This window comes from Aquarana catesbeiana, linkage group LG06 (assembly GCF_042186555.1).
Source record: "Aquarana catesbeiana isolate 2022-GZ linkage group LG06, ASM4218655v1, whole genome shotgun sequence".
Taxonomy (NCBI): domain Eukaryota; kingdom Metazoa; phylum Chordata; class Amphibia; order Anura; family Ranidae; genus Aquarana; species Aquarana catesbeiana.
In genome coordinates this window covers 15,353,991-15,380,376 of record NC_133329.1, presented here as the reverse complement: position 1 = coordinate 15,380,376, position 26,386 = coordinate 15,353,991, and the positions used below count along the sequence as shown (strand labels likewise).

General features: G+C 44.8%; 1 protein-coding gene across 1 annotated transcript in view; it reads left to right on the top strand.

The window, feature by feature from the left end:
* Positions 1 to 565: 565 nt before the first annotated feature.
* LOC141148169 (CD276 antigen-like) overlaps positions 566 to 26,386 on the top strand; it is a 258,830-nt gene continuing 233,009 nt past the window's right edge. The window contains exon 1 of the mRNA XM_073635357.1: positions 566 to 1,269. The gene's annotated coding sequence lies outside the window, so the exon portion shown is untranslated. The remainder of the gene's footprint in view (positions 1,270 to 26,386) is intronic.

The following is a 26,386-nucleotide window of genomic DNA, read 5'->3' as shown; positions in this document are numbered from 1 at the left end:
TCACAAACAGTAGGAGGGTCTTAAAGGGGCATTAAATATCAGGATTGCATTACATACAGAATGCAGAGTTCATGGGGGTTACACACAGAGTGCAGAGCTGTCACTTGTAAACACAGAAACCAGACTTCTGTGTTTACAAGTGATTGTGGTGAGCAGGCACCAAAGGGGTCTGAGCCGAAGGTGGTGGAACTGAGTTCCACCAAGTCCCCCCCTGAAAAAAAGCTCTGATCGATATTCCTCTTCAAAAGTTAGGACGTATATCGGCCTGTGGCGGTCCGGAAGTGGTTAAAAAAATTCAGCAAAAATTCTGCAAAAAAAAAAGAGTGGGCCGAAATTCCTCCACAGCGATGTGAAACACTCATTGCCAGTTTTTGAAAACGCCCGGTTTGCAGTTGTTGCCGCCAAGGAAGGTACGGCCATTTATTGGGTTTAGGGGGCAATTACTTTTTTTCCCCATAGGGCCGGGCGGTTTCGGACAGCTTTTTCCCCCCTAATAAATGAGATCATCAATTAAAAAAATGCATTTTGGATTTATTCGGGTTATCTTGGTGTAATATTAAAATGTGTTTAATAATCTGAATCATTTAAGTGTGACAAATATGCAGCAAAAAAAAAAAAAAAAAAAAAAAAGAAGAAGAAAAAGAAAAACACAGAAAAGGGGGGCAAATACTTTTTCACAGCACTGTATACTTGGTTTAAAATAATAACATACGCAGATTATTCGCAGAAGACTTTCACATCTGAAATCATAAAAGGGACAACCAGCTCTCTCTAAGCTCAGTGTCGCCATAAAAAGTCCTGCTAAAGGGTTAAGGTAAACTTGTATTTGCCTTCGTGTTTGTTGACCGAAGGCAGAAAAGCAGCAGAAATCTAAAGCTTTTCCAAGTAGATACTGTAAGAGCCAGTTTACCAAGCAGGAGGGTCTGCCAATTCTTTCCTATTTAGCTATTTGCTCCAAAACTCGCTCGTGTCAATACGACCTAGGCTGGGGCTCTCCGGAGTCCTGCAGCTCCCGGGGGTTGGGCTGTTTTTTTTTTTTAAACTAATATTTGCAGTATTTGCAGTTTTTCTCAGCAGCCTGTACGGAATGAGCGACAATCGTCCGGTGTTGGCACAAAACCTTCTACCTGTCCCGTTGCTGGGAAGCAATTGATGTTGCGTGAAAAATGACAACCGCGGTGTGAGCTCTGATGAGATCCACGGCACCGGAGAACCTGGCACCTGGAAGGCATTGTCTTCAGGATTGACCGGTGGCAGGAGCCCAGGCAGGTAAGGAATGGGTACTCCTCATGTTTTCATTGGGCAGGACTGTTAAGGGTTCATCTTCAAAAGAGTAATCAAATACAGTGGAACCTCGGATTGCGAGTAACGCGGTTAACGAGCGTTTCGCAATACGAGCACTGTATTTTTAAAAATCGCAACTCGGTTTGCGAGTGTTGTCTCACAAAACGAGCACGACTCAGGTCAAAGCGGTGTGCAGTAGCGCTTTTGGCTTGAGGTGGGGGGGGCGCCGGAGCCAAGCAGAGCCGAAGGTCACCGATCGGCGTCATTCGGAAATAAACGGAAAGCCAGAGTACAGCACGGCTGACCTCGGGTAGGAAGTCTTTCCGAAGTTTGCCAAGGTCAGCCGAAGTGTCCTTGGGCCTTTTTGGCCGTTTCCAAGGCTCTCCGGCGCCCACCCCCCCGCCTTTGGCCGCCTGCGGTATTGCATCCCATGGAAGTCAATGCGGAACAAATTATTTTAGTTTCCATTGACTTCAATGGGAAAACTCGCTTTGATATGCGAGTACTTTGGATTACGAGCATTCTCCTTGAACGGATTATGCTCGTATATATAAAATGCTTGTTTTGCAGTGGCGGCTGGTGCTCCAGCTGTGGGGGGGGGGCTTTGGGTGGCAACTCTTTTAGAAAATACCACGAGTCAAAATCATCCACCTCTGTGCAAAAAATCACAAGAACTATGATATATCGCCCGTGCAAACCTCCACCTGTGCTCTCTGGCCGCTCACCTCCCGGTATGACTCCTGTTTCACCAGTGAGTCAAAACTCTCTGTTCCCCTTAGTGGTATGATTAAATTATGCTGGGGTGTGGCTTGGTATCCTTCCATTTCAGTGGCGGCTGGTGCTCAAACCTTTTGGGTGGGCGCAAACAAACTGAACAAAACCCCATCAATTGCAGCCTCACTGTACCATCAATCGCAGCCACTGTGCCCTCAAACGCAGCCACTCTGCCCATCAATTGCCACCACTGTGCCATCAAACGCAGCCACTGTGCCCATCAAACGCAGCCACTGTGCCCATCAATTGCCGCCACTGTATGATCAAACACAGCCACTGTGCCCATCAATTGCCGCTACTGTGATATCAAACGCATCCACTGTGCCCATCAAACGCAGCCACTGTACCATCAAACACAGCCACTGTGCCCATTGATTGCCACCACTGTACGATCAAACACAGCCACTCTGCCATCAATTACCGCTACTGTGATATCAAACGCATCCACTGTGCCCATCAAACGCAGCCACTGTACCATCAAACACAGCCACTGTGCCCATTGATTGCCACCACTGTACCATCAAACGCAGCCACTGTGCCCATCAAATTCCGCCACTGTACCATCAAACACAGCCACTGTGCCATATCAAATGCTTCCACTGTGCCATCAATTGCTGCCACTGTGCCCCATAAAATGCTCCCACTGTGCCCCATCAAACGCAGCCACTTTGCCATATCAAATGCTGCCAGTGTGCCCCCCACCCGCCGTCTGCACTTACCCTGTCTAGGTGGGACAGCCCCTCGATGTCTTCTCCCATCCTCTGCTATGACTGGATGCCTGATAGGCATCCAATTACAGCGCCTGTCGTTTCAGCCAATCAGGTGACGGGTAACAGATCCGAGCACCTGATTGGCGGAGAGGCGGTTTAGTGTCAAATTCATTTGCTTTTCTAACACAGCTGAGTGACCTGCGAGCGCCATGCTGGTCACCTTTTTTACGCCCATTAGAGCCTATGGCTTTAATCAAGTGATTCAAAAACATCCCCCCCGCAGCTGTAATTCAGGCGCCCGGCACTCGAAAAGGGACCGGCACCTGAATAAGGGGTGGCAGCGGCGGTCATAGAAAGATTCATGCAATGCATGAATCTATCTGTTGGTGCTAGAGGGGGTGGCAGGAGAGAGGGGGCGGCGCCCGTCCACCCTTATGGACGCACCACTACTGTTCCATTTTCGTAAAACCAGCTCTCTCCTTCACAGGGGCTTTTCCAGAATCACTGCAATGTAAAACAAAAAATACAGCATCTAGTGCTCTCTGTCTAAAAGTTTATTTATTGTTACTGTATTTAAAACATATGCAATCACATTCACATAAAAGGCACTAGAAGCCTTGCCAGCTGATAACAATTTAAAACAGATAAACGGGCTTACCGCTGTGCAGAGAGGAATGTCCGCGGGATAACGTCCAATGTTCAGCTACTTACTCCATTCATGTTGCGTCCTGGGTGTGGACTTCTTCAGTGGAGTGGAGCTACATCATGTACCTGCTGCTTAACAACTCAGCGACCGCCCACCGTAGATTAACTGCGCCAGGGCGAACGTTCTGCGCCAGATCACGTACCTGGACAGTTCCGGGTCTGGGGGCACGTGCGGCCCACTCCCACTGTGATTGGACACAGCAGGAGCCAATCAGTGGGTCTGGCGGACACAATGTCCACGGGGGCCCGCCGATCGTGCGCGAGAAAAGGCAGAACGGCAGTCAGCCTATGTAAACAAGAGAGGGGAATGTGCCGATCTTGTGTTCCTGCTAAGCAGAAACAAGGAGCTTTACATTCCCCCAGTCAAAGCACCTCCCCCACAGTTAGTATTCACTCCCAGGGAACACATTTGACCCTTTGATCGCCGCTGATGTTAACCCCTTCCCTGCCAGTGTCATTAGGAGTGGCGGTTGGTGCTCGAAATTTTTTTTAGGGGGACAAACACTCCTGCCCCCCCCAGTTGCACTACCTCCTTAGCGCTCGCTCGCACCAACCCCACCTCCTCCCCGGCGCTCGAGGGAGCAATTGGGAGGGTGGAAATCCATGGCCTTACCTTATTTGGGGAGGAGGTTGCGTAGGGAAGAGTCGAGTCGGGGGCCGTTGCTTCTCCACGTGGCCCAGCAGAAAGTGGGTCCTGAGACCCGATTGGCCAGGAGTCCTAAGACTACCACCCTTTTTGAATCTAATTAGATTCTCCGGTTCTAGTTACGTGCTTCTGAAAAAAAAAAAAAGCCATTGAAATCCGTGCGTCCGGCACCCTGCATGGAGATTAGGGGCTGGGCTCGTGGATTAGGGGGGCGGCGCCCCTGCGCCCCTAACGAGTGGGCCGCCACTGGTAATTAGTACAGTAGCAGTGCGTATTTTTTTACCACCGATCACTGTATTGTTGTCGCTGGTCCCCAAAAAGTGTCAAAAGTGTCCGTTAATTGTCCAATTATTCGGCCGCAAAATATCGCAGTCCCGCTGTAAGTCGCTGATCATCGCCATTACTAGTGGTAAATAAATAAATAAAAAAATATATACCATAGTTTGTAGACACGATAACTTTTGCGCAAACCAATCAAAAAAACGCGTATTGCAATTTTAAAAAAATTGATGAAGAAATTATTTTTTTTTTTTATTGGATGTGTTTTATAGCAGAAAAGTAAAAAATATTGTTTTCTTTTTTTCAAAATTTTGTTTATAGCGCAACCCTTTTTTTTTTCCAAAACATTTCTTATTGGATAACAGTAGCAAGATTACAATATTATCATATAGTCGTTTAGGAATCAAAGAACATTGGTTGTTGCGGGTAAGACAAATGCATCGAAAGCCTGGATATCACAAGAAGTCTCTTGAGTAAACAGTTTAAAATCCAGAGGAAGATTAAGTGTTATGCAGGGTAAAAGGTCAACAGTAGTTAAACGTTAGAGTAAATATTACTAAATACTACAGCATGTCTTTCTGTCTTGTGGTAAAAATAGTCAAGGGAGATTCCATATGTGTGAATAGTGGTGTGGGTGTTTGTATGATAATTTAATCCAAAGGAATATGATGTTGCCAACTGGGTGTTCTGCCTTGAACATCCGATTAGCGACGGGGAGTAAAACGGGGTCTTAGTGGATGGTGGAAGACAGAGAGGTGAAGGGATAGGGGGGGAAGGCAAAAGGAGGTGAGGCGGGGAGGAGGGGGTGAGGATGGAGGAGGGTGGTCAAGAGGATTGGTGGGTTAGTGGTTATCTCCTCAGTCTCCGCTAATGGTTAAGTGGTTAAGGTGAGATATCTTGGTAAGGTGGTGGGAATTAGGTGTATTAGACACCTGGTACTGGAAAGTCGCGAATGGAAAAAATCGAAATGGGGCCTCCCGAACTTGTCCATTGGGTAGGGGTGGGAGGAAGAAGAGAAAAGAGGGGCGTTGGGAGGGATACGTGATGTAATCAGTAAGTGTTTATCTTGAGTGGGCAGATCATGGTAAGGGATTATCCCAATAATGTCAGATATCTGTTGGTTGTTCAGAAGTGGTTCCAACAGGCCCATGTCTTTGAGAATTTAGCTGGGGAGTCTCGGGCAATGAAAATGAGTTCTTCCATTTCAGCTATTCTGTTGATTTGTTTGAACCATTCTGGGATGGTCAGTATATGAGGAGAGCCCCAATATCAGGGAATGCACATGTTGGCTGCATTGATTAGAGGTAGGATTAATGTCTTACGATAATGGTGTGCTGGTATATCAGAGTGATAAAAAAGGCATTGGGCTGGGGTATGATCTAAAGCCTATGTGGATATCGACTCTGTAAGTTCTCGGGCTTGTGACCAAAATGGTTGGATTAACGGGCATAACCACAGGATGTGTAAGAAGGTGCCTGGTTCTCCGGTGCATCTCCAGCATTTGTTGGGAGAGGAAGGATTGTGCTTGTTTAGAATCGCTGGGGTTCTGTACCAGCGAGTCAGGGTCTTGTAATTGTTTTCTTGAATGGAGATGTTTAGGGAGCCTTTATGGGCAATCGTAAATATACGTTCTCATTGGTCGTCTGATAATTCTAAGTGTATTTCTTTTTCCTATGTCATGTAAGCCTTTCCAGCCTTAGGGGAGATATCTGCAACAAGCATAGTATAGATAATGGAGATCAAATGTTGTTGGGGGCTAGATTGGGAGCATAAATGTTCAAATGGTGTGAATGTTCATAAAATGGAGGAATCCCGATTGATTTCTTGTAGAAAGTGACAGATTTGGAAGTAGGTCCAGAGCAGGAGAGGGTTGTTGGTGAGAATAGGCACTAGCGCAAGACATTCTAGGAGAGAGCCGTTGCGAAAAAATCGATGTGCTAATATTTCTGGGTGTTGCCATTGATTTGTTAGGAATCGTGCGGAGATAGCAGGGAGGAAGGCAGGGTTAAGTCTTATAGGAGTTAAGGGTCCCAGAACAGAAGAGATGTGCAATTTTTTAATTCAATGAGAGGATGTTCCTTGAGTGTGGAGGGGATATGGTTAAGCAATAACCAGGGTGCCGATCGTAATGGTAAAGGGGACAGTGAGTTTTCTAGTCTAACTCAATCTTTGCAGTCACTATGTAGTGTCCAACCAACAATTCTGGAAAGATGGCAAGCCCAGTAATATTTCTTGAGATCTGGAAGACCAATGCCCCCTTTCGTTTTGGGTCCTGTTAGAAGGTTATATGCTATTCTCGGGTGTTTTTGTTTCCATAAAAATCCTGTACATATCCTTCTTTAATATAGTAAGAAGGATGGGGGAGTTTAATGGGGATAGTTTGTAGGATATATAAAATACGGGGTAAGATATTCATTTTTAAAATTGTGCACAGCCAAACCAGGAAATTTGTGGTTTGTTCCATTTTTTAAGATCATCAGATATAGTTTTGAGAATGTGTAGTTTTTGGTGAAAAGATCTGAAAAGTTCGCTGTTAGGAAGATCCCTAGGTATTTAATCGCATCGTGTCGCCATTGAAAGGGGAAATTATTTTCACAATGTGTAACCGTCTCTCGTGGAAGGGTTATATTAAGGGTGTGGGATTTTGAAAAGTTGATTTTGAAATTAGAAAGGTGCTGGAAGAGTTTGAAATATTTCAATAAATTTGGGATTGGTATATGTGGCTCGCTTAGGGATAGTAAAATGTCATCAGCAAAAGCTGCTAATTTATGAGTTCCACCCGCTATGGGTATACCTTTGATGTTGGTGTTATTCCCGAGACAAATTAAGAGTGGTTCCAGGGTTAGTACAAAAAGGATAGGGGATAGTGGGCATCCCTGCCTCGTCCCCTTGGTTATGGAGAAGGCGTTTGACAGATAGCCATTAATCCGGACTCTGGCAGTTGGTGTCGTATATAAGGTCGTGATTGAGTTGAATATTTGGTTTTGAAGTCCTAAGTGTCTTAATACTGCTCCTATGTAGTCCCAGGCCAGTCTGTCAAATGTCTTCTCCACATCCAATGATAGGAAGAACCCTTTATGTTTGTTGGTGGTCATCCAGTGGTAGAGATTTATAGCCTTAGTAGAGTTATCTCTTGCTTCTCGTCCCGGAATAAAACCAACTTGGTAATTTTCTATTAGGGATGGTAGGAGAGGAAGCGAGGATTTTGGCAGAGTTTTATGTCGACGTTCAATAGGGAAATTGGCCTGTAGTTAGTAACTTATGTGGTGTTTTTTTCTTCCTTTGGTATAACTTTAATATGTGATTCGAGAAGTCTGTGGAAGGGGAGTGTGGAGGAAGAGAGGGAGTTAAAGGCCCTGAGGAAAGGTCCAGTAAGTACATCTGTAAAAGTTTTAAAATAGGTGGCTGTAAACCGTTCTGGGCTGGGGCTTTTTCCAGCTTTTAGCTGTTTGATCGCTTTTTTGAGTTCATCTTCTGAGATGGGATTTTTGAATTGGCGGGCATCTTCTTTGTCAATGGGTTTAGGACAGTGTTTTTTTAGAAAGTTCTTAATAAGAGAACTTAGAGTGTTGTTTGCGTAGAGACCAGCTGATTGCATATTGAGGTTATATAGTGTGGAGTAATATGCTTTGAATTGGGACGCTGTATCTGGAGCCGTGACTTTAGGCCTTCCTTGGGAGTCATTAATAGTATGAATGTCGGTGTATGCTTTGTTCGTTTGAATGGTTTTAGCTAAGTATTTTTCAAAATTCATAAAATAGTTTTTGTTGTAAAACAAATTTACATTTCGTTTTGTGGTTTAATTCTTCAAGTAGGAGTTCCCTGGTCTGTGTAAGGTTGTGGTATGTCTGTTGAGCTTGAGTCTGCTTATGAGCCAGCTCTAGGGCTTTAATTTTTTGGATCAAGTTTGTGGTTCTGACTTGATGGGCCTTTTTCCGGGAGGTTTTTAAAGCAAAGAATTTTCCCCTTAGGACACATTTGTGGGCCTCCCATTGTGTGAGCGGAGCCATTTTCTTATTGTCGTTGTCTACGAAGAATTTGTGTATGGCTTGACCAACAGAAGACTCAAAACTACATTTTTCACGACACTGTAACCTACTGGAGTCAGGAAAAATGTTCAAGAAAATCCTCTTTAACTTGTCCTCAAGAGATTTTATCTTTTGCACTCTCTGTGGGGACGGGATGAGTTCTGAGACCTTCCCCTTATAACGATGGTCAAGGAGGGTTGTCAACCAGTAATCATCCTTCTCCTTTATGCCACGTATTCTTGGGTCCTTTCGCAGGCTTTGAAGCATGAGGTTACCCATGCGCCTCAAATTTGCCAAGGATTGATGAAGCAGACTCCTCGGGGTCACTCAGGATGACAGCATCTGGAACTTCCTCCTCCCAGCCACGTACTACTCCCAAGGGTCCTGGGGTTGGAAGGCCATTGCTTACAGATTGACGCATGTCTTCCTCTTCTTTTGAAGCCTATGAAAGTGACAGAATCCTCCTCCTCACCCTCCTCCCTTATCTCCTCCTGTGTGTTCTGTAACATAGGAATGATGGTGTCTGGATAAAGTGGGCCTTGAAAAGAAAGGAAGTCCTCCTCTTCCTCCTGCTGCTCTGCCTCCAGTGTCCTGTCCATAATGCCATGCAGAGTCTGCTCCAGCAGGAACACAAAAGGGATTGTGTTACTTTCCCATGCACTTTCACGGCTCACCATCCTTGTGGCCTCCTCAAATGCTGACAATACAGTATATGCATCCTTAATGATCAGCCATTGGCGTGGGGAAAAAAAAAAACGAGGCAGCCTGAGCCTGTCATTGTGCCATACTCGCAGAGGTACTCCTTGACAGCGCTCTGCTGCATGTATAGCCGCTGCAGCATTGCCAAAGTCGAGTTCCACCTGGTGGGCATGTCACAAATCAGGCAGTTTACGTGCAGATGGAATTCCTGCTGAATTTCAGCCAACCAAGCACTGGCTGTGTATGACCACCTGAAATGGCTACAGACTCTTCTGGCTAGCTTTCTTGCAACCCTGGGTATGTATTTAGGAAACGCTGCACCACCAAATTGAGGACATGTGCCAGGCATGGCCTGGCACATGTGTCAACTTTCCCTGTCTAAGGGTGGACAGGACGTTTGAGCCATTATCGTACACCACCATTCCTGGCTCCAGCTGGCGTACTGTGAACCACCTCTGGGCCTGTCCCTGCAGAGCTGCAAGAATTTCAGCTCCAGTGTGGTTCCTTTCCCCTAAACACACCAGCTGAAGCACTGCATTGAACCTTTTAGCCTGACTAATGGAATAGCCCTTTAAATGCTTACAGGGTACCTGATGTTCATAGGACAATTCTGCAGAGGAGGGCATGGAGGAGGTGGAGGAGGAGGAAGGAGTAGAGCTCAGAGGTCTGGCATCATCACCACCAGCAGTATGGAGACGTGGGGGCACAACAAGCTGCAGCATCGAGTCCTGTCCTGCATCCTTTTGAGTTGCAAGCAGCGTTACGCAGTGTGCTGTGAACGAAATATATCATCCCAGCCCATGCTTGCTGGACCACGTGTCAGCAGTAAGGTGGAGTTTATGGCTGACTACCTTCCCCAACAATGCCAGAACATTGCCTTCCACTTGAAGGTGGAGAGATGGAATGGCCTTACGTGAAAAGTAGTAGCGACTGGGAATCTGCCATTGTGGTACAGCACATTGTGCGGATTCACGGAAAGGGCAGAATCCACCAGGCTGAAAGGCAGAAGTTGGAATGCCAACAGCTTTGACAAGCTCACATTTAGACGCTGGGCATGTGGGTGGCAGGGTCTGTATTTTTTTTCCACTGCAGCAGATGGGGCAGAGAAATTTGCCAGCTACAGTCTACAGTTGTTGGTGTGCTGCTGACAGATGTGCTGCTAGGACCTGGGACACCCTGTGCTATACCATCATCCCTGTCAGTGGAGGCTGCTGAGAGGTAATGACTCGGTATAGCAGGGGCAGACTGAAGTGGGTAAGGAGGAGAAGGAGAAGGAGGAGGGACAGATTTGTGCCCTTTTTGTGTGGCTTTTAGGTGCTCTTACCAATGGGCTGAGTGGTTGGACATTAAATGCCTTGTTAATCATGTGGTACCCAAATGGTTGGTGTTTTTGCCATGTTTGATGTGCCTGAGACACAGTTTGTAGATAGCAACAGTGTGATCTGCTGCAGATGTGTTGAAAAAGGTCCAGACAGCTGAGCTTTGAGGAAAGGACTGGGAGAAAACAGCTGCATAATGTGATGGAATAGGGTGGCTGCTTTCTACTCTCTTGATGTTGGCCTCCTTGGAGATGTGCCGCCTCACCTTCAGTTTCCTCCTCTGCTCTATCTGGCACCCAAGTTGCATCAGTGACCTCATCATCCTCATCTCCATCTCCTCTATCTTCATCGTTACCACTGGAGACAACTTGGCAATACGCTGCGGCTTGGGGAAAATGAATGCCAATTTATCTACCAGTGTTCCTCCCTAGGCTCATGTTCCTGTCATCCTCAACCTCTGAACCAACATCTGAATCCAGTAATGGCTGGGCATCATCAAGGAGCAAGTGGCTGATGCTGTGGTCAAATAACTCGGCTGACTTCTCAATGGCTGATTTTGGGGCTATGGCAGGAATAGATGTGGACAAGGAGGCAGGTTTATCCACTCTGGCAACTGCAGGGGACTGCACACTTGTCTCTGCTTGCGTGACAGAGGATGAGGAGGATGAGGAAGGTTTAGTAAGCCAGTCCACCACCTCCTCTGCATGCTGTGGCTGGATAGCACGGGCAAACTCACTAAACAGAGGAAATGATGCCCTGCCTGAGGACTGACCACCACATCCACCTTTGCCTGTGGACACATTTGTTCCTGGCCCCCTTACAGTGCCAAGGGAACGTCTGCCTCTCCTTGTTTTCCTCCCAGACATTATTGGGAGGGAGGGGGCGGTGCTTATAAGCAAATGTAAAGAAGAAGTTGAAATCTGTACGTAGATGCACTTTAATCATGTAAAGTGGTGTTTGGTGCACTTTAATTTGAGTACTCACACTACACAGACTCACTCCATGGATACACTATAATATACTGCAATATAATATGCCAAATGTACAGTGACGCACAGAACTATATGGCGTTAAACTGGCAGTAACGCACACAGAACTATATGGCGGTAATCTAGCAGTAAAGCACACAGAAGTAAATGGCGTTAAACTGGCAGTAACGCACAAAACTATATGGCGTTAAACTGGCAGTATCACACACAAAACTATATGGCATTAAACTGACAGTAACGCACACATAACTAGAAGGCGTTAAACTGGCAGTAACGCACACAGAAGTGAATGGCGTTAAACTGGTAGTAATGCACAAAACTATATGGCGTTAAACTGACAGTACCGCACACAGAGCTATATGGCATTAAACTAGTAGTAACGCACACAAAACTATATGGCGTTAAACTGGCAGTAACGCACACAGAAGTGAATGGCGTTAAACTGGCAGTAACGCAATCAAATAGACGGTGTGCAACTGTCACTACACTGACGCTATCTGAGCTGTCACTACTCTAACTATACACTAATGTAAAGATTACTGACACGGTCTCACTACACTACACTGAATCTATCTGAGCTGTCCCCACTCTACACTAATGTATGTATGAATGACACGGTCTCACTACACTATAGTGAAACTATCTGAGCTGTCCCTACTCCAGCTGCACACTATACAAAGCTGAATGATGGTCCTCCTCACTACACTCACACCATGGGCATCCGCAGAACTTTTTCCAGGGGGGGGGGGCAGGTGGGGGGTGATATGAAGGGTGCTTCAAAAACACCCCCTGCCACTGTAATTCAGGTGCCCTGTGCCCGAAAAGGGTCTGAGCGCCTGAATAGGGGGTGGCAGCGGCGACCATAGATAGATTCATGCAATGCATGAATCTATAGGTGACAGAGGGATGGCAGGAGAGAGGGGGCGGCGCCAATGCGCCGTTAATGCACGGGCCGCCATTGTGTTCTGGCCATATTTTGATCTTGATGAAAACAGCTATACGGTCTGTATAGCTGTTTTCATCAAGATCAAAATATGGCCACAACAGATGTATTGCAATACAAAAAGATGTACATTGCATTCTCTAGGCTATATAAATTATATGGGCATGGACTGATCTGGTACGCCTGGCCTGAGTAGTAACTTCTAATACAAAGTGAAGAAAACATGAATTATCTCTGTATTTTAGTCATGATAATAACAACATAATACACTAAAGAGACATATCTTTCCAGCAAATTAGCAATAAATAAATCAAAATGCTCTTCCTCCTGGGAGTCCTCATTGCTACTAACTGCTGTAGTTCCTCGCTGTTCTTATGTTGCCTAGGCACAGGTAGCATATCACTGGGCGGCTCGCACTTGAGTGGGCGGTGGCAGTGTCGGCCCGGATCTACATAGTGGCAGACTGCCAGCATATGACTCGGCGGCTCGCACTTGAGTGGGCGGATCCATCTACAACAACACACCTACACACTACACAGGCAGCCAATCAGCGAGGAGGAGCGCGGAAAGGCCGAGCTGCCGAGCGGAGGACACAGGACAGTGTCAGGAAAGAGCAGAGAGCAGCGTAGTAGCAGTTGCAGACCTAGAAAAAAAGTAAGCGGCGGCCGCGGTGGACATTTCAACACAACACACAGACACAGTGCAACTGCAAGCCAACACCTGATGATTCCGGTGGGGGGGGGGGGGGGGCAATTGCCCCCCTTTGCCCCTATTTGCGGACGCCCATGACTCACACTATCCCTAGGCTGACACTAAACTAATATTCTACACTGACAATTGAAGCAAAATAGCACAGTATAGAACACTAACTAACTGATAGCAATGAACAGAGCCCTGTTCTATCTCTCTCCACACCAAAATCACACTGAAAATGGCTGCCATTGAAACAATACTTTTATACTGCGGGGCGGGAATGAGCCATGATTGGATAAAGTCATGCTGACAGTGTCCAATCATGACTCTGACAGTGCTCTGTGCCCTGATTGGCTGAAGCTTTCACTGCTTCAGCCAATCAGGGCTTGCAATGAACTGTTCAGCGCCGCGATGCATTGTGGTCGGTTTGGGGGGCTGAACAAACGGTCGAACTACCGTTTTTTGAACACTCTCTCTTGCTCAGTGTCTTATCATTACATATAACCATTCTCTTCCTCTTATAGTTCTTCATCAGCAAGCCTGCTTTAAACTGCCCGAATACCAACCTATAAACCCCCCATGACAAACCTACTCTCCCAAGCTTTTTCCTACATTTTCTACATGAGAGTGTCTTCATGACCAAATCCTAACACTTTAGGTCACCACTGTGAATTATAACAAGAAAGTCAATCTTTTGTTTAGCACACCTGTGACCTGACATTTTTATATTGTAGTAACTTCATGGGAGAAAGAAATTAAACAATTGAAGTCCTTGATGGAAATAAAGTACGTCAACATTATTACTTTATAGCCCTTTTAGGTGTCATAAATAATGTCAACCAGAATGTTTCTGTAGTAGCAAGTCAATTATACACAGAATTGTTCAGGTAAATTTTGAGACGTCTTTTTTTATTTACAGATAACAATGAGTTTCTGGTCAGGGTTCAACAAACTCAAAACCACGGCACCATAGTCTGCATATAGCTTGAATGATGAAAGGAATGAAGTTAATCACCTGGCGTTATAAAAACTATTAAAAGCTGAAATTTTATTTCTTGCCATAAACACTGACACTCAAACCTTTAAAAAAAAAGCGTATCCATAAATTTCCACCACTGTGCCCATTAAACGCAGCCACTGTACCATCAAACGCAGCCACTGTACCCATAAATTGCCACCACTGTGCCCATCAAACGCAGCCACTGTGCCCATAAATTGCCACCACTGTGCCCATCAAACGCAGCTACTGTGCCCATAAATTGCCACCACTGTGCCCATTAAACGCTGCCACTGTGCCCATCAAACGCAGCCACTGTGCCATCAAACGCAGCCACTGTGCCCATTAAACGCAGCCACTGTACCTTCAAACGCAGCCACTGTACTATCAAACGCAGCCACTGTACCCATAAACTGCCACCACTGTGCCATCAAGCGCAGCCACTGTAACCATCAATTGCCGCCAGTTTGCCCCATCAATTGCCATCAGTTTGCCCCATCAAATGCTGCCAGCGTCCCCCCTGCCCAGCACTTACCTGTCTCGGGTCAGCGCATTCCTCCACGCTCCCTCCGAGTCCTCGATGTCTTCTGCCGTCCTCTTCTGCTATGATTGGACACCCGATAGGCATCCAATCACAGCGCCTGTCACTTCAGCCAATCAGGTGACAGGTAACCAGACCTGGTGCACCTGATTGGCTGAGAGGTGGGTCAGTATTAGGGAAGCAATTTATTCGCTTTCCTAACACAGCACTAAGTAAGCAGCGAATACACAGCAGTGCGCCCGCTGTTTACCAATTTGAAAGCCTATTAGAGCCCACGGCTCTAATCAGGACGCCTATTAGAGCCGACGGCTCTAATCAGGCACTTCCAAAAACACGCCCACCATTGTAATTCAGATGCCCGGCGCCCGACAAGGCCGGGCATCTGTCACAAGGTGACAATAGATAGATTCATGCAATCAGCGGTGACAATAGATAGGCAGTGGTGACAATAGATAGATTCATGCAGTGCATGAATCTATCTATTGAAGATTGACAGGTGCGGGAGAGAGGTGGCGGCGCTCCCAGAGTCTTGTAGAGCGGGATAATTACAGTTTTATCTCTGAAGTTGATCCCCTTTTAATGCCAATATTCTGTTTGCATTGTTAGCAGCAGCTTGGCATTGCATGTCATTGCTGAGCCTATCATCTACTAGGACCCCCAGGTCCTTTTCCATCCTAGATCCCCCCAGAGGTTCTCCCCCCAATGTATAGATTGCATTCATATTTTTGCAACCCAAATGCATTATTTTACATTTTTCTACATTGAACCTCATTTGCCATGTAGTTGCCCACCCCATTAATTTGTTCAGATCTTTTTGCAAGGTTTCCACATCCAGCGGAGAAGTTATCGCCCTGCTTAGCTTAGTATCGTCCCCAAATACAGAGATTGAACTGTTTATCCCATCCTCCAGATCGTTTATGAACAAATTAAATAGGATTGGTCCCAGCACAGAACCCTGGGGAACCCCACTACCCACCCCTGACCATTCTGAGTACTCCCCATTTATCACCACCCTCTGAACACGCCCTTGTAGCCAGTTTTCAATCCATGTACTCACCCTATGGTCCATGCCAACGGACCTTATTTTGTACAGTAAACGTTTATGGTGAACTGTGTCAAATGCTTTTGCAAAATCCAGATACACCACGTCTACGGGCCTTCCCTTATCTAGATGGCAACTCACCTCCTCATAGAAGGTTAGTAGATTGGTTTGGCAAGAACGATTCTTCATGAATCCATGCTGATTACTGCTAATGATACCGTTCTTATTACTAAAATCTTGTATATAGTCCCTTATCATCCCCTCTAAGAGTTTACATACTATTGATGTTAGGCTAACTGGTCTGTAATTCCCAGGGATGTATCTTTGGCCCTTTTTTAAATATTGGGGCTACATTGGCTTTTCTCCAACCAGCTGGTACCATTCCAGTCAGTAGACTGTTCATAAAAATTAGGAACAATGGTCTGGCAATTACTTGACTGAGTTCCTTAAGGACTCTCGGGTGCAAGCCATCTGGTCCCGGTGACTTATTAATGTAAAGTTTTTCAAGTCTATTTCTAATTCTGTCCTCTGTTAACCATGGAGGTGCTTCCTGTGTTGTGTCAGGAGGATAAACACTGCAGTTTTAGATACTGAAGCCCCCCGATTCCCTCGTGAAGACTGAGGAGAAGAAGAAATTCAATACCTTCGCCATCTCCCCATCCTTTGTAACCAGATTCCCTTCATCATTCTTTATGGGACCAATATGATGTGACCTCCCTTTCTTACTATTCATTTACTTAAAGAATTTCTGTGGATTCTCCTTACTCTCCTTACTGCCTTTCGTGTTATAAAAATGATCATTATTTATTATTAACTAAAAGATTTATGGATTCCCCAGTGGGGCTTTAAAACAGCAAGGTACAATGTTACAAAAATCATTGATATTGATGTTGTAAAGACAATTTATTGACAAAATGTCCAATAATGTCATGTACTTATACAAAGTCTGATCCAATACAAGATGATACAAGTTACATAAAACGGTAAAAATGCAGTTATAATCCATAAGGCGGTAAAAGTGCATTGACACATCATTTACATTACATAGTACAGTAAAATACCGAAGCCCCGACGCGTTTCAACCTGTATGCGGTCTCTTCAGGGGGCACATTTGAATCTATAAAAAATATACTACAAATATTCAGAATTATAAAGATTTTGTTAGAAAAATATCGCAATAAATAAATCAAGGTGATGAATTTTACCGTTGTGGATGAAGTAGGTGTTTCTAATAGAAATATTAAGAGCTGTAGAGGGGTCCAAGTGGTACGCAGGTGATCCCCACCTCCCCGAGCGGGGGTAGAGAGCCAGCCCCTAGGGGCTTACAAGGAGCCACACAAATCCACGCCCCCCCGGAGGGTGAAGGCGTGCACACCTGCGACAGACATCCATAGTTGGCCATTAATAAAGTGGTAAACTAGTATTTACGTCATCATTGTAAATGTTTGTTTTTAGTTATATATATAGACTGAAGGTGTGTACATATTTTAGAATGTTGATTGTGTCACATGGAGTAGGTGTAAAGATGAACATGAAAATATAACAGAGAAAAGTGAATGATCCAAATAGATTGGTGTTACTACCAAAGACAATAGGTACACAGAAAGTGCCCAGTCTGTGTGTGAAATTGTGTGCAGTGGATGGGGTTATAAACCCCTAGGAAAGTGCATGTGGTGATGAAAGCATGGTGTAATAGCCGAGTGTTGGCAAAGGGTGAAAAGTGAGGAACAAAAACAAACACAAGCAAAAATGTGAGAAATAAAAACGTGAAATGAGTGAAGAGATTATGACAATGTATGATAGTGTGGTGTGTGAGGTGAGATGATATGATAGTATTACCTTGTGCTGTGGCATGACCCTTGTAGGTTGTATGACATGTATGGAGCATATTGGTTGACAGAAACCAGGCTGTGTACCTATTGTCTTTGGTAGTAACACCAATCTATTTGGATCATTCACTTTTCTCTGTTATATTTTCATGTTCATCCTTACACCTACTCCATGTGACACAATCAACATTCTAAAATATGTACACACCTTCAGTCTATATATATATAACTAAAAACAAACATTTACAATGATGATGTAAATACTAGTTTACCACTTTATTAATGGCCAACTATGGATGTCTGTCGCAGGTGTGCACGCCTTCACCCCCCGGGGGGGGGCGTGGATTTGTGTGGCTCCTTGTAAGCCCCTAGGGGCTGGCTTTCTACCCCCGCTCGGGGAGGTGGGGATCACCTGCGTACCACTTGGACCCCTCTACAGATCTTAATATTTCTATTAGAAACACCTACTTCATCCACAACGGTAAAATTCATCACCTTGATTTATTTAATGCGATATTTTTCTAACAAAATCTTTATAATTCTGAATATTTGTACTATATTTTTTATAGATTCAAGTGTGCCCCCTGAAGAGACCGCATACAGGTCGAAACGCGTCAGGGCTTCGGTATTTTACTGTACTATGTAATATAAATGATGTGTCAATGCACTTTTACCGCCTTATGGATTATAACTGCATTTTTACCGTTTTATGTAACTTGTATCATCTTGTATTGGATCAGACTTTGTATAAGTACATGACATTATTGGACATTTTGTCAATAAATTGTCTTTACAACATCAATATCAATGATTTTTGTAACATTGTACCTTGCTGTTTTAAAGCCCCACTGGGGAATCCATAAATCTTTTAGTTAAACTAATTTCGGGGCGTGCAGCTTTTTTGGTCTCCTTACATATGTCTCCCGTTAGTTGTTATTATTTATTATTATTAATTTGTTACATTCCATTCGAATCTACAAAAATTCTGAAAAATTTGTTAAACGGGTTATTGTTAATTCGGATATTTCTGAATTAATGAATTTATCGAAATTAGTTAAAAAACGATTTTGGAACAAAAAAATTGCACATGTTTAGTACTCTGACACATTTAGTTCTCAAGGTGCACGGAAGTTCTCACTGCCTATCTCTGTTAATATCGTAAATGGATGGTTCCTGTTTCTTAACTCTAAAGACGGTGTCATTTAAAATTAAAAGATGTAAAAGCTAGTCATTATCTCTCTTTATATACTGTTCAATCCTCCATGCATTCTAGTAGCACCTTTGTACCACAGAGCAAAAACTGTTTTAACCTCAATGAAAAGCAAAAAAAAAGCTAAATTATTTTCAAGGCTTTGTTAAAGTCATTGTTGACTTCTTTCCTCAACAATCATTTTTTTCATTTTCTCAAAGCCCCAGAAAATAGTTGCCTTAGGTTATTGTTGTGCAGGTCCTTACAGTAATTTAAAAGTGGTTGTTTCTTTATTACTCCCCCTACTATGTTATACATATTCTATAGGGGAACCATTGAGAGCGTGCTGACTAGCTGCATCATTATCTGGTATGGAAACTGTAGTTCTGCTGACCGCAAGACCCTGCAGCAGTTAGTGAAGACAGCTGAAAAGATCATTGTTGCCCCTCTCCCTTACACCCGGGACATTTTCCACACACGATGCTCTAGCAAAGCTATTAGTATCGTGAAGGATCCTACCCATCCCTCCCACAGTTTCTTTCAGCTCCTGCCATCAGGTAGAAGGTACCCGGAGTATTTGTCAGGAACCATGAATCAGACGGAGACAGAAGATGCAGTAAAAAGCACACCTTTTATTACAATGATAAAAAAATGGTACAAATCAGTAAACGTAGTCAAAACATAGCCAGGGTACGGTAGCCAAAGTCGGTACTCAAGCCAGTAAATCAGGAAGCCAGAGATCAGCGTAGTCGGGGGCAGCAGACAGGGTCAGGAACCAGAAGGGACATCAGCTGGGCAAGTCTTCTACAGGAACACAGCAGAGAGTCTCCAGATATGTTTGACCAAGGCAAAGGCACAGAAGGAATGAACCAGGCAGTTTAAATAGCCAGAAGGGGCTGGCTGACGAGCAGGAAATCATCACCAGGTGAGCCACTGTGGAAAGACGAGTACTGGCAATTAACAGACAAGCTGAGCGACCTGAGCACTGAGAAGGGAGGGCAAAACCCGGTCCGTCAGATTGTTCAACAGCTTCCCCCCCCCCCAGGCTGTGAGATCTCTCAACTCTAACCTCCTCTGAACTTGCTGCTACAAAGACTGAATAAGAAATATGTAGTGCTTGGGCAGTACAATACAAATCATCTTGCACTTTGTACCGATTGCCCTGAAATATCTCTTTTGCACAATTTCATGTACAGTAATTATGTAGAATCTTATATATAGCCATTCACTCACAGTAGATGTACAATTACATAGGAATATAGTTTTTTTTCTTTTTATTCGCTGTTCTATTTTTTTATATATACAATTATGTTTAATTAATATGTAGCTCTGTGGTTCTGTGAGATACTATATTTTGTTCTACTGTGTGTCCTTACGTGTAGGAGAATGACAATAATGCCGCGTACACACGAGCGGATTTCTCGTCAAGAAAAAGATATGACGGCTTTTCCGACGAGATTCTGCTCAAGCTTGCCTTGCATACAGACGGTCACGCAAAAGTTCGCTGAAATTACGACCGCCGAGAGCGCGGTGACATGCAACACTTCGACAAGCTGAGAAAATGAAGTTCAATGCTTCCGAGCATGCGTCGAATTGTTTACGAGCATGCGTAGGAATCTTGCGCGTCGGAATTGCCACAGACGATCGCATTTTTGGGATAGGAACTTTTCCCGACCGAAAAATTGAGAACCTACTCTCAATCTTTTGCTGCCTGGAATTCGGCCAGCAAAAGTCCAGGGTCGCATTTTCCCACCAAAAGCTCTCAACGGTCTTTTGCGGGCCGAAATTCCGATCGTGTGTACGCGGCATTAGACTTGACTTGACTTGACATATGTTTACATATCCTAGTTTAAAATTGCCTTATGGTGCATCTGCCATACTATTTTTTATAGGGGAACTCTATCATTAATATTACCCTTTGGTATTACAAATTAGGGTATCCTTAATATAAAAATGTCATTTGTGCTGGCTTTATTATTATTATTATTATTATTATTATTCTACAGGATTTATATAGCGCCAACAGTTTACGCAGTTCTTTACAACATGAGGGCAGACAATACACTTACAATACAAATCAATACAGGAGGGATCAGAGGGGCCTGCTCGTTAGAGCTTACATTCTAGAAGGTTTAAAATCTAGAAGGGACATTACAGTTACATTACAATTTGGTACAAGAGGAATCAGAGGGCCCCGCTCGTTAGAGCTTACAATCTAAAAAGGGAGGGTCAATTGATACAAAAGGTAATAAATAGCTGTGGGGGGGATGAGCTGATGGAGGAAACAGTGTTAGTTAGAAGCAGGATAGGCTTCTTTGAAGAGAAGGGATCGCCTAAAGATGGAAAGATTAAGGGACAGTCGAACAGATTGGGGTAGGGAGTTCCAAAGGATGGGTGAAGCTCTGGAGAAGTCCTGGAAGCGAGCATGGGAGGAGGTGACAAGGGAGCTAGAGAGCAGGAGGTCTTGGGATGATGGGTGGAGCCAGTGATTCTTAGAGCTACTATTTATTTCAAAGTTTCATGTCTGCAATGTAGTTATGACTAAGGCCTTATAGGCTGAAACGCGTCAACTGTTCTCATTTGCGTTTGGTCACTGTGGCTTGACAATAAATACAACACATTTTAAGAGCAATCAGCGGACTGCGGATCATCTTTTTCTCAGGTCTTGGGATGACCCAGAAGAGAGCGGCTTGGTTGGTATTTTGGGACTAGGTTAGTGATGTAGCTGGGGGCAGAGTTATGGATTTATGTTTGATCATGTCGTGTCTCTCACTTGGGTTGCACCTATTACATTTCATGAACCCATTCAAATTGGTTCCATACCAGTGTTGCTTCTTTTCTCCATTCTTGATCCTTTGGAAATTTGCGGGGTATCATATTGTATTTTATCACATAACTTTTGGAGCCCTTTTACAGTGGGACCGCCAGACATCGGCGGTAGAGCGGCGCTATTTTTAGCGCTGCTTTACTGTCGTTTTAGTGGCGCTATTCGGCCTCTAGCGGGGTGCTTTTAAAGGGGTTGTAAAGGTCCGCAGATCATTTTTTTTAAAAACCAAACATGTCATACTTACCTCCACTGTGCAGTTCGTTTTGCACAGAGTGGCCCCGATCGTCCTCTTCCGGGGTCCAACTGCGGCTCTCGCGGCTCCTCCCCACAAGAGCTAACCCTCTCTGGAAAGTGAGTCTCCCAAGGGGATTAGCTTGTGTGCGCGCTCCCGTGCCATACAATCGGCATCCATAGCCGCCAATTGTATGACTCGGCCCTGCCCCCCCCCTGGCGGCCGCGTCATTGGATGTGATTGACAGCAGCAGGAGCCAATGGCTGCGCTGCTATCAATCATCCAATGAAGAGCCGTCAAGAGCTGCGGGAAAGCAACGCGGGATCGTTCCACGGAGATTCTGGGCTCAGGTAAGTAAAACGGGGGCTCGGGGGGGGGGCGACTGCAAGGTGTTTTTTCACCTTAATGCAAAGGATGCATTAAGGTGAAAAACACGAGGGTTTACGACCACTTTAACCCCCGCTAGAGGCCGAAAAAGGGTTAAAACCGGCCACAAAGCGCCGCTGCAGCAGCATTTTGGCGGCGCTGCCTCATTGCTTTCAATGGGCAGGGGCACTTTATGGTTTTGTATTCAAGTTCATGGCATGTGTATACTGTTTATGCTTATAAATACTTTGCAAAATGAAGAATGGTTCTCTATAGCTCTGTATTCAATCTCAAATGTAAAATCTTTTCATGGCGAGAGGAAATAGATCATTTCTTATCACCTTGTAATAAAGTCCATTACTTTCTAATAACATTTTGAATCAACAGGGCTTGTAAACTGTATCTTCACCACTTACGGACCGCCGCACGCCGATATACGTCCCAACTTTGAAGGAATTTGAGGAATATTGTTGTTGTGTTAGCAGCTAGCTGCCATAACCCCAGTATCCTCTTCTTCGGCCGGCGGTCCGCTTTCAGATAAAAGTGGTCTCTGCGGCGGATTTGCCGCTAGATCACTTTTATCGGCGGCGGGAGAGGGGCCCTCCCACCATGCTCCGGTGCCCTCCGCCATATACCAGAGCCGTTGGCAGTGGCGGAGGCGATCAGATGTTGCTCCTTCCTTGGCATGGAGACGAGTGAGAGGAAGATGGCCCCCCACCCGTCTCCATACCATTGCACAGCGGAGGCGACATCCAAACGTCACTTCTGCCCATAGCTCTTAAAGGGCCATTTTTTTTTTTTTTTTTTTTTTTTTAAATGACAATTTTTAATTTTTTTTGCACTTTAGTGTAAATATGAGATCGGAGGTCTTTTTGACCCCCAGATCTCATATTTAACCCCCTTGCCGCCGAGCGTACGCAGATATGCGGCCTCGGCTTTAGTACCATTTTTTAGAGCGGGCGATTGGCTATGCGGGGATAACAACAGATGCGGCTAAAAGCCGCTCGGTTGTTATCCCGGAGGAGCGGGAGGGGAAGCCCGAAATGGCTTTGTGCCAGTCTTCTCTCTGTAAACACAGAAGTGACGGTCACGACGTCACTTCCTGTTTACTCGACTGCCAATGGCGCCGGTTTTTAAAAAATTTACAGTATTTACAATCGTCGTTTTTGGCAATCTGAATGCTTTGAAGTGCAAAGGAGGGATTTGAGGTCTTTTAGACCTTCGATCCCTCCATAAAGAGTACCTGTCACCACCTATTACTGTCACATGGGATGTTTACATTCCTTGTGACAGCAATAAAAGTGATCATTTTTTTTTTTTTTTTAAACACAATGTAAAAAAATTTAAATAAATGAAATAAAAAAAAAAAAAAAAATTAAAACGCAGCCGTCCCCGCGAGCTCGCACAGCAAAGAAAACGCATTCGGAATTCGTGCCTGCATATGTAAACGGTGTTCAAATCACACATGTGAGGTATCACCGCGATCGTCAGAACGAGAGCAATAATTCTAGCCCTAGACCTCCTCTGTAATGCCCCGTACACACGGTCGGATCTTCCGACGGAAAATGTGTGATAGGACCTTGTCGGAAATTCCGACCGTGTGTGGGCTCCATCACACATTTTCCATCGGATTTTCCGACACACAAAGTTGGAGAGCAGGATATAAAATTTTCCGACAACAAAATCCGTTGTCGGAAATTCCGATCGTGTGTACACAAATCCGACGGACAAAGTGCCACGCATGCTCAGAATAAATAAAGAGATGAAAGCTATTGGCCACTGCCCCGTTTATAGTCCCGACGTACGTGTTTTACGTCACCGCGTTTAGAACGATCGGATTTTCCGACAACTTTGTGGGACCGTGTGTATGCAAGACGAGTTTGAGCCAACATCCGTTGGAAAAAATCCTAGGATTTTGTTGTCGGAATGTCCGAACAAAGTCCGACCGTGTGTACGGGGCATAACTCTAACCTGGTAACCATTAAATCTCACCTATGAAGATTTTTAGGTACTGTAGTTTGTCGCCATTCCACGAGTATGCGCAATTTTAAAGCCTGTCATTTTTGGTATCTGTTTACTCGGCGTAACATAATCTTTCACATTATACAAAAAAATTGGGCTAACTTTACTGTTTAGTTTTTTTTTAAATTCATGAAAGTGTCTTTTTCCCCAAAAAGTTGCGTTTAAAAGACCACTGCGCAAATACCGTGTGACATAAAATATTGCAACAATCGCTATTTTATTCTCTAGATTCTATGCTAAAAAAATATACATAATGTTTGGGGGTTCTAAGTAATTTTCTAGCAAAAAATACAGATTTTAACTTGTAAACATCAAATGTCAGAAATAGGCTTAGTCATGAAAGGGTTAAGAGATGACAGAATTATTTTTTTAAAAGAACAGTGTAAAACTAAAAAATAAAAGGCAAAATAAATAAGAAAAAAAAAATCTTTAAACGCGCCCCTTCCCGCCGAGCTCGCGTGCAGAAGTGAACACATACGTGAGTAGCGCCCGCATATGAAAACGTGTTCAAACCACACATGTGAGGTATCGCCGCGATCGTTAGAGCAAGAGCAATAATTCTAGTCCTAGACCTCCTCTAACTCAAAACATGCAACCTGTAGAATTTTTTAAACATCGCCTATGGAGATTTTTCCACGAGCGGGGCGCAATTTTGAAGCGCGACACGTTGGGTATCAATTTACTCAGCGTAACATTATCTTTCACAAGATAGAAAAAAACAATTGGGTTGACTTTACTGTTGTCTTATTTTTTAATTCAAAAAAGTGTATTTTTTCCACAAAAAAAAAGTGCGCTTGTAAAACCGCTGCGCAAATACGGTGTGACAGAAAGTATTGCAACGACCGCCATTTTATTCTCTAAGGTGTTAGAAAAAAAAAATGTATAATGTTTGGGGGTTCTAAGTAATTTTCTAGCAAAATAAAACTGTTTTTATCTTGTCAGCAACAAATCTCAGAAAGAGGCTCGGTCCTTAAGTGGTTAAAACGAGGGACTATTCCCATTTGTTGTCAGCCTCTGTTTTTCTTTTGCCCTTTAAGTAGTTCTTTCTTATCTTTAAGATAAATCTCCCCTTCTGATTAGTTTAGCTGGGTGAGACCCACCATACCCGGCGTGCGGTACATTGGTGGATCTGTAAAGTACCATCTGGGAGAGCCTGACGAGTAGAGGGAGACCTCTTGTAGACCCCCGGCTCAAGGACCCAACTTTAGTTGCAACAGTGGCTGCAAGAGCACGGTGCGGTAAGAGCGCCTGCAAAGTCCTGCGTTGGTAACGGTAGTGGCAGCTGATGAGTAGAAGGACCAGACTGGATTGCTGAGCAGCAGAAGGTAGCAGGAACAGTGGATGAAGGTAAGCTGTAGATGCAGGAACAGCGGATGAAGGTATGCTGTGGATGGAGGACAGCGGATGAAGGTATGCTGTGGATGGAGGACAGCGGATGAAGGTATGCTGTAGATGCAGGAACAGCGGATGAAGGTATGCTGTGGATGGAGGACAGCGGATGAAGGTATGCTGTAGATGCAGGAACAGCGGATGAAGGTATGCTGTAGATGCAGGAACAGCGGATGAAGGTATGCTGTAGATGCAGGAACAGCGGATGAAGGTATGCTGTGGATGGAGGACAGCGGATGAAGGTATGCTGTAGATGCAGGAACAGCGGATGAAGGTATGCTGTGGATGGAGGACAGCGGATGAAGGTATGCTGTGGATGGAGGACAGCGGATGAAGGTATGCTGTAGATGCAGGAACAGCGGATGAAGGTATGCTGTGGATGGAGGACAGCGGATGAAGGTATGCTGTAGATGCAGGAACAGCGGATGAAGGTATGCTGTGGATGGAGGACAACGGATGAAGGTATGCTGTAGATGCAGGAACAGCGGATGAAGGTATGCTGTAGATGCAGGAACAGCGGATGAAGGTATGCTGTAGATGCAGGAACAGCGGATGAAGGTATGCTGTGGATGGAGGACAGCGGATGAAGGTATGCTGTAGATGCAGGAACAGCGGATGAAGGTATGCTGTGGATGGAGGACAGCGGATGAAGGTATGCTGTGGATGGAGGACAGCGGATGAAGGTATGCTGTGGATGGAGGACAGCGGATGAAGGTATGCTGTGGATGGAGGACAGCGGATGAAGGTATGCTGTAGATGCAGGAACAGCGGATGAAGGTATGCTGTGGATGCAGGACAGCGGATGAAGGTATGCTGTAGATGCAGGAACAGCGGATGAAGGTATGCTGTGGATGCAGGACAGCGGATGAAGGTATGCTGTAGA